Here is a 9912-nt window from a genome sequence, read left to right as displayed (position 1 = left end):
AGAAACCAAGTCAATGACTGTGGTACAGCGTAATTATAGACGCCACTGCAGGAAAGATGTATGGAGGTATGTTAAGGATATCGTGTATCGCACACACATATAGCAAATTTTAGGGAACTATAGATCAGGATAACGGAAATCATCGCCACTGTAACTGCGGACATGTTGCAGTGAACGTGAACTGAAATCGATAACATGTCAATAAAAATTATTTGAGTTTAGCTACAAAATGTTGACAACTGCATGGATGTATTTCTTTAGTTAGTTGAATATTAAATGTTAAAATCAGAAAACGTTTGGACCGAGCAATATATTCAATAAGAACTTTTAACTTTCTTAAAAAATAAACTGTCTTAGAAAAACTTAAACGTAGTAACAGCTAAGAAAAATATACAGAATATAAATTAATTCAAAGGTAAAGATTGTTTTATTTTTTGAAATTTCGCGCAAAGCTACACGAAAGCTATCTGCGCTTGCCGTCCCTTATTTAGCATTGTAAGGACTAGAATGAAGGCAGCATGTCATTACCGCCCACCGCCAGCTCTTGGGCTACTCTTTTAACAACGAATAGTGGGATTGACCGTTACGTTATAACGTCCACACGACTAAAAGTGCGAGTATGTTTGGTGCAAAGATAAAGAACTAACCTTATAGAGAATTAATTCTGATGAATTAAGTTGTTGTTGTCATCGTACGAGTTAAGTATAACAACAATTACGATAACAACTAGTATATATTAACAGTGGTAACATATTTCTTGATACTAACAGAATACTAAGCTAAAAGTAAATACCTCAAAAATATAAACCCAAACATCAATGTACACTTACAACAAGTTTACAATAAATAATTCATCATATTGTACCACATACTCTTTTTATGATTTTTACTGGATGTTTGGCGCAGATAGCCTAGCTGCTTTGTGCCATAAAACACTAAAACAACCAACCAACCATTTATGATACGTTATTAATAGCTTCTTTGGAAATTTATAGCATTTCTCAACCGTAATAATACGATAATAAACTTCATAAGTAAGTTATTGAAGAAACTAAAAATAAATATAGAAGCATAAATTGGTGAAAAATATATTACTGATTGGTAGGAACGATTCGAATGAATCCGAAGTTTGTAACACTTAATGTGCAAGGAAAGAGAAAACCACTAATCTGAAATGTTGATTAAAGAATATAAAGATAGCTTTGAAGAGAAATAAGAAATATGAAAACTTCCAGCTTGTTTGAGTACAAACCTATTTCGTGGGCTGGTTTTATAGCACTAACTACAGAGAGGGTTGGTTTGTTTTGCATAGCCGCACGAGGGTTATCTGAGCTAGCCATCCTTAATTTAGCAGTGTAAGACTAGAGGGAAGGCAGCTAGTCATAACCACCCACCGCCAACTCTTGGGCTACTCTTTTACCAACGAATAGTGTGATTGACCGTCATATTATAACGCTACCACGGCTGAAAGGGCGAGCATGTTTGGTGTGACGGGTATTCGAACTCACGACCCTCGGATTACAAGTCGAGTACCTTAACCACCTGGTCATGCAGGGCCAACTACAGGGAGGTGGAAGGGGCGAATAAATTCCAGAGTTCTTAAAGAAAGGCTCGGCATGGCCAAGCGTGTTAAGGCGTGCGACTGGTAATCTGAGGGTCGCGGGTTCGCATCCTCGTCGCGCCAAACATGCTCGCCCTCTCAGTCGTGGGGGCGATATAATGTCACGGTCAATCCCACTATTCGTTGGTAAAAGAGTAGCTCAAGAGTTGGCGGTGGGTGGTGATGACTAGCTGCCTTCCCTCTAGTCTTACATTACTAACTTAGGGACGGCTGTTACAGATAGCCCTCGAGTAGCTTTGTGCGAAATTCAAAAACCAAAAACAAACAAACAATTTTAAAGAAAAGTAAAGTATCTATGTATGAGTGCAAAAGCACAATTCATTCTAAACTTTCAGTATTTGAGGCCATGCCATTCATATTACATACTTATATGTCATCAAAAAACTAGATCCGTTAGTTATTTGAAAAATAAATAGAAAAGCGATGGCTATACTTACGTCAAGAAGTACGGTAGTTGTAATCCTTTAAATAAAAACAAAAACGACAAATTTGTCCAACGCCATTCAGACCAAAACCAAAAACAAAATTCCTTGGCATTTCAAACTACTGGCTAGAAAGAAAAGACACTTTCATTTTCAAAGCTAACAAATCTCCTTCAATAAAAATGAGGTAAAATAAATTAATAGAATTATTAATAAGTACAGTTAAAAACCGTCACATCAAACATGCTCGCCCTTTCATCCATTGGGGTGTTATAATGTGATGGTTAATCCCACTATTCGTTGGTAAAAGAGTAGCACAGGAGTTGGTGGTGGGTGGTGATGACTATTTGACTTCCCTCTAGTCTTACACTGCTAAATCACGGATGGCTAGCCCTTGTGTAGCTTTGAGTGAAATTCGAAAAACAAAACTTTGGACATCTGTAAAAGGTTTTTATAACAATTAGTTATTACATGTGCTTTTAAAAGATCATTTGTATTTGAGAATATTAAGTGTTAATATAAAGATAAAACTGTAATACTTCAGTACTTCAAACGTTGTAAACTACATATTGTTTTCTCATGTTAATTTTTAATCAAAACATTATACAGTTATAAATATTTCAGATAATGAAAACTTTTTACTAGTATGTGATTTTTAACTAATTACTTTCTACAGTCTAGCTAAACCTGTATATTCTAACTAATTACTTTCTACAGTCTAGCTAAACCTGTATATTCTAACTAATTACTTTCTACAGTCTAGCTAAAGCTGTATATTCTAACTAATTACTTTCTACAGTCTAGCTAAACCTGTATATTCTCACTAGGTTGTGTACATAAAATATCATAAAAATGTCTTTTTTTATTTATATAAAACAAAATGTATAAAAGACATTACTTCAAAGTTTATCTTGGAGTTCAAAGCACACATACAAAAAAAACATTAACAACAGTACTTCTAAACTTTTATCTCCAAAACTGGAAACTGTAGGTGATCATATAATACTCAGGTAGGTTAATATAAACATGAAAACAAAATATCGGTCGTTAACAAGTAGAGAGTAGAAACTTGCACACCTCTTTCTCTGTTTCTTGCCCATACATCGGAACTCATTCATTGAATTACATTGCTAAAGTTTCACACAGAAAAACCTTATAGAATAATAGATGAAGATGATTAGTTGTGTTGAAGTGGGGGAAGAAACAGTGCAATACTAATTAAAAATATACCCCTCTTTAAGGTTATAATAACTCATTTTTGTGCATTCTTTATTTTTAACACATTTCTAAAAATTTTAACAATTATTTTACAATACAATACAAAGTACAAGTTGGTACTGTCAATGAACCAAGATGTCACATAATGTTTTGTAATTACCCATTATCTCTAGGAAATCAAGGGCAAGAATTGTTTTTTCTGTCTTGAAAAAATGCAAGAACAAATCATGAAGAATGTTTAGTATATGGTTAACTACATGTTATTAGAACCATTCGCCTCTACAATTGAAATAGCCTCTCTTTCTCCTGAACAAGCACACATGGGTCAATTCACATATGACCATAAACAAAACAGTTGAGGTCTTTCATTTACTAACATGCAAAGTTAGAATACTAACTACATTATATACCCAGTCTGTAAAGAATAAATTTGTTCAAACTATGATGACAACAGATAAAACTTAACTCATAATGTAGTTGCTGTTTAGAAATATAAATTATAGATATTCTGGTAAAAAAAAAAAATTCGAGTGCAATACATATGTGACCAAAGTCCGTCCTAGATAATATTCTGCTGCTCCGAGTTTTAACGATAGCTTTTCCAGAAACGATGCTGCCACCTGTGGGCACAAGTATAACCTATAATTTATATTGCGACCAACAGTCTTTTAAAATAGTTTTAAAAAAATCCTTCATTTATTTTCTCTACGTTTGTTTAAAGATTAATGCTAAACAACGTCTCATAAAAAAGACGAATGTAAAATATAATAGTAATACATGTTATTATTTTAATTAACATATTTTAAATGTAATACATAACAACTATTTTAATTGAAATATTTTTAAGTAAACAGCATTCTTCTCCAAGATTAAAGGATTTGATATGATTTTAATGAAGTTATGTCAAACAAAATGAATAAAAACATTACTAGAAAGCTTACACAGAAGTCAAAGCACATATATACAAAAGGCATAAACAATGTATACACGAAGCATTAATGATCTGTTGAATTATTCATATGGCAACACACATGAATGTACTATTAATAACATCTTGCTTTTATATATTTAATGTTTAATATGTTAATTACTGTGCACTATTTAACTAGAAACCTGTTTAATAACTTAGTCTCGTGTCTGCCTTTAGTGACAAACTGTGAAATGCATCGTTTCAAAGTGATACAGATGTGTAGAGGAACACAATAATAAGAAAGAAATTCAGTACAGAAGGAAACATTTTTATGATAATCTTTCCCACAATCAGGTTACATAGTAAATGTTAATTTGTTTTTTTACTTTAGTATCGTAATTTGTACGAGGTAGCACAGAAAAGAGACCTTTTGGTAGAGGTCAGTAATAAAATAGAATCTCTGTAAGGTGATTCTACACACCATTTACTCTCTGTACATGTACCATGAAAAATCCAGCATTGGTTAAACCTTACATCTTCATAAATTCAATGCATTTCTGGTACTGTTCCATATCAGCAGCATATTTCACAACATTAAGAAGATATCTGTTGGAAGAACTACCTAAAGAAGAAGCATAACGTCCTGAACTGTTTTGTTGTTATGTTTAAACTAGACCTTTCATCATAACAACATAATTAAAAGTAGTAAGTAAATAAAAGAAACACCTGAGAAAACACAGATCCTTACTTCACATGTATAATGTCTAATAAACTAAATATCATAATATAGCAACCACTTTAACAGTGAGCATCTACAAAGGAAGCATGACATAAAGGACGTTACAGTGTCTTTTGTTTTACAACTGTAATTCTATTATTAATTATATGAAAATGTTGTCTCTTTTTTTTGGTTTACCTTCAAAAACATTCCAACAGAGTTAGATGTAATTTCACTACTAATGATAAAAGTTAAAAATACAAAATAATTTAACACCTACTTAAAAACTTAAAAGGAAAAATATCATAAATAAATACCAATGAAATCCAACGTAACCAGCAGAAACACTTTATATATTGTACATCATGGCATCATATTTAATAATGAAAAGAGAGAAATATCTTCTGGCTTAAATAATATAACGAAAGTACAAATCTACCTTGGCTACTATTTTTCAAGGTTATCAAGAGAGGTCCTGCTAACTAAAGTCAAAACAACAAGTATTTGCTATGAACAATGCACAAGCCAGAGACTGGTGTTAAAATCCAGAATTCTCCAGTGAACAATGACATAAAGTACTTAGATAAAAACTAGAAATGGGACTCTTATTATTTATTCAATTAATTAAAAATAAATAGATGCCAACAATTGCATTACTTTAAATAACAAACACAATATTTTAATGCACATGGTTAGTTGCATATCAAATTTTTAAGTATATTACAAAACTACTGAAAATTAAAATGTCCTTTTAACAGTCACTTGTTAGATTATTGCCTCAGAAATGGTGAAAAATGTGAGACAGACCATAAAAGACTGATATAATGTTTCATAATTTGATCTAAATCTATTATTACTTACAGTAATATAAAGAAATATATTTTATTTCTGTATCTGTCTTTTAATAAAAGCACAGAAGTATTAAATAAAAATCTAATTAAGCCTGCTGTATAAACTTTAAATTCAAACAACTTTTAAATTAGATTACATATGCATAGCAATTACCTGAATATTTGTTGATGCTGCTCAAAATAATTAAGTTAAAAATAAGAGTTTTTTATATTTGAATTATGACAAGATACAGATAACAAAACATTTTGGAACAACATTAAACCTATTGGTCCATCTCAGCTGTTTCATCTTCTTCAAAAAAATTAAAACCAGCATTATCATTCATACACTTACCAAGCTCTCTCTTAAACTCACTTAAATTTACTGCTTCAACAACATCTGAAGGTAACCAGATCCAAGAATTCAATGTCTTTCTCAAGGTAAGGAATAAACACAATATTCCAAATGTAGCCTAACCAGTGACCTATATAAAAAAAAATTATAACCTCTTTAGACTTGTCTTCAATATTTCTGTATATATAACCTAAAATCTTATTTGACCAACCACTAACAATAGCATACTGCTTGAATGGCTTTAGAGACTGATCAACTATTACACCAAGATCCCTTACTTTCATGACACTGTTAAGATGATTTCCCAAACAAATTATATTTATAATCCAAATTATGGTAACCCACATGCATTACCTTATATTTATTATAATTAAAAATCATTCACCATTTATTTACCCAACTCACTAAATGATCTAAACCCTTTTGTAAACTAGCAGTATCCTCTTCTCGGCTAGCAACACCCAAGACCTTAATATCATCAGCATATTTAAGTAATTTTAGTAACCACTTTTTCATCTATGTCATTGGTATAAATTAACAAAACGTAATGGTTCTAAGAATGAGCCCTGAGATATCTCATTTGTGACATTATTCCACTTTGACTGGATTCCATTCGTAACAACCCTCTGCTTTCTTCCAGCCAGCCACTCTTCTGCCCAATTTGCTAACTTATCCCCTATATTTATAGAGATAATTTTTACAAGCTCTTTTTATGCCCCACCTTATCAAATGCTTTCTGAAAATCTAGATGCATCAAATTTATACTCTTATCCTCATCAATATATGCAGTAACCTTTTCAGTAAGGCAAGGTTTTCCCTTAATTAAACCATGTTGACTACTCAATAAGATGTTAAATATTGTTAAATGACTTTACAAAGCATCTTTTATCAGTGTGTGTCTATAAATGCTGATTTGGTTCTATACTATTTGCAGTCCAACAAGTATCAAATAATATTTGAGAGTGAGATGTATAATCATCAAAGGCAACACCTAATGTTTGTGTATTGTGTAAGGTATGCTCTATTATTTCTTTATTTGGATAGAATGTTTAATATATCTAATTTTAGGACTTTTGAAATTTTATTATTTTACTTCTATTAAAGAGATGATTTTGAATTTTTAGGTTATTATATAATTAAAACCTAACTTAAATCTTATATGCTGGTTGAATCTTATCAGACACTATTCGTGTTATGGCTGGAAATATTGTCAACAGCAAGGATACCTCACTGATAAAACAAATCTTTTATGGTAAGAATGCAAGAAAATCATACTAAGTTAGTTATACTTATTACAAGGTTAAATTTTTGTTTCACTCCAAACTGATATCTTGCTTGATTAGAAGTTAATATTGATTACCAATGAAAGTTGCATATTGATGCTATGTGAGATTAAAGTGGGTAAATAAACAAGTTGCTGGACTCATTGCTACAAGATGTATCTTGTTTTCTTAGCTCATCTCATACATGTTCAATCAGATTCAGGTCAAGTGACTCAACTGGCTTTCCCATTCACTTGATACCCTCATGTTCTAGGAAGTTTTAAACAATTGAACTTGATGATATTGTGTACTATCATTCATAAGAAGGAAGTTCTGATCAACTTCATCTGCACTTGGCTAATTTTAATGGTTTTAAGGCTGCATCACTATATTCTATGACATTTTAAGGACCATGTCATAGTACATAAAGTTTAATTTGTTCATAATACTGATCTCACCCCCAACGAGTTTAGTACTACTAATGTGTATGTTGTTTTTGTGTCTTCAGGCATTCTACACATGTCTTACTGCAATGTATGGTGTGATTCATCTGCAAACAAAACATTTGTACTCATGTCATTTAACTAGTCCACTTGTTCTTGACCTACTGAAAATGACTAGCTTTGTCACAGAGAGATTGAGAAACTATGTCATTGCTTGTTCTTAAAAAATCAAAACAAAAAACAATCCCTTGTTTCTCACTACTTGCTCATTTGTTGTCCAGTTATTGCTTTAAAGTATTCATTCAATTAAGGAACTGATGCTTGCAAGTTGGTTTGAGTCTGTGCCATCATAGATATCAGTCATCTCGCATGATTGGTGACAATGGACAACCTTGTTCAGGTTATCAGCCAACTGTACATAAGCTGAAGGAAATCCACATCTTGTTAACCAAACTTTCCAAGATCAGTAGCCATTATTCAACAACTTCTTACACTTGACTTTTTTCTTGCCACTTACTGCTCAACATAATGGAAATGCCAAAATGTATTTGTTGGTGTACCAGCATGTTTCTCTTATCAACTAAGAACACACTATAATTCTTTCACTTTTCTATATAATTGAAATGTTTTTGTCAGATCACACAACAGGTCATCTGGTATTTAATCTGTATTAAAATGAACTCAGGGGTGCTACTGACATTATGATACTGATATAACTAAGATGTAGAAAACTTTGATTATCACTTAATTATTTTAAGAAGTGTTATCTCTTGGATCTCATTAAAATAAACATATACAAATAAAAAAGAAATCACGCTTAGAAATTGATTAGAATATTGCTCTAACGGATCATCATACTGTGTAAACATGTATTCTTCGATATATCCAACTAAAAGGTTTTGCAAAATTAGGGACCATTTTAGTTTACATAGCTATGCTGCTAATCTCTTCATATAATTCACTGTTAAAACAAAACGCACTGCATTTTGAAACTAATTCTGCTAAAATCAAAGTATTAGTGGAGGGGTGAAGTTTTTTGTTAAAAAATGTCCTAAGGCTATTAAACCCTCACGTTGCAGTATTACAGTGTATATTTATTTGATGTCCACAGTAAATAAAAGGATTGGGTCTAGTTCGGGGCTAAAATTAATAGTGTTGAAGAGTATAAGTGCATGATAAGTGTACTTAATATAAGTGGGGAGTCTGTGGACTAGGGGAGCCTTTACAGAATCTAAATAGTTGAAGCTAAGTTCAATTGACCCTTCGGGTCTACCAAGGTTGTTGGGTTTATGAACTTTAGGCACTAAAGAGAAAACAGCAATTCTAGAGTCAGAAATAGACAGTATCATAGTTCTAACAGACGTAGGTAGTTCCTCAGCATCTGTCACTTCGTTGACAGCGTTTGAAATGATTCCATGATATTTCGGTAGTGGGTCGTCTCGAAGCGGTTTGTACGATAATAAGTCATTTAAATGACGTGATTCTTACTGAAGATAAAGGTCTTTGCGCTATACCAGGGGTAACCAAACTTTTTTCACAGAGGGCCAGATTACTTGGGGAATGAGAAGTGTGGGCCGCATGATCATTATGTTCAATACTCATAAGCTAGAACGAAAGCTCTCGGTAAAAGACTTAACACTAAGTTTAGGATGCCACATTAGCCAGTAGCATGAAATACACACATATAATAGAAAACAAACAGAAATACAACCAACATTTTTATTTTCCAAAAGGTTATCAAATTAGGTGATATTAGCAAAAACAATTTTCACATCGCACATAGTGAGTACATATCTGAATTTCACTAAGCCACAAAAAAGTTAGCGAGATTTATGAAATTGGCGTTTGGCTTTCAAAATATCTTCAATCTTCGGTTTTGAATTGTTGCGTCCAATCATTAGAATTGCTTTCAAATGTTCATCAGTCAACCTTGATCGATGTACCGACTTCACATACTTCATTTTTGAAAATGATTGTTCACAGACATAAGTTGTTCCGAACACTGATGCCATACCAGATGCAAACTGCTTCAGCTTTGGAAAATCATCTTCAGGTATGCAGCTGTAAAATTCAATAAGATGCCCTTTCTGTGTTTTGCTTTCAACAAGTCATTTCCTTGCAAATCGATGACCT

The sequence above is a fragment of the Tachypleus tridentatus genome, chromosome 1 (assembly GCF_004210375.1).
Source record: "Tachypleus tridentatus isolate NWPU-2018 chromosome 1, ASM421037v1, whole genome shotgun sequence".
Classification (NCBI taxonomy): domain Eukaryota; kingdom Metazoa; phylum Arthropoda; class Merostomata; order Xiphosura; family Limulidae; genus Tachypleus; species Tachypleus tridentatus.
Note: the sequence above shows the minus strand (reverse complement) of the source record.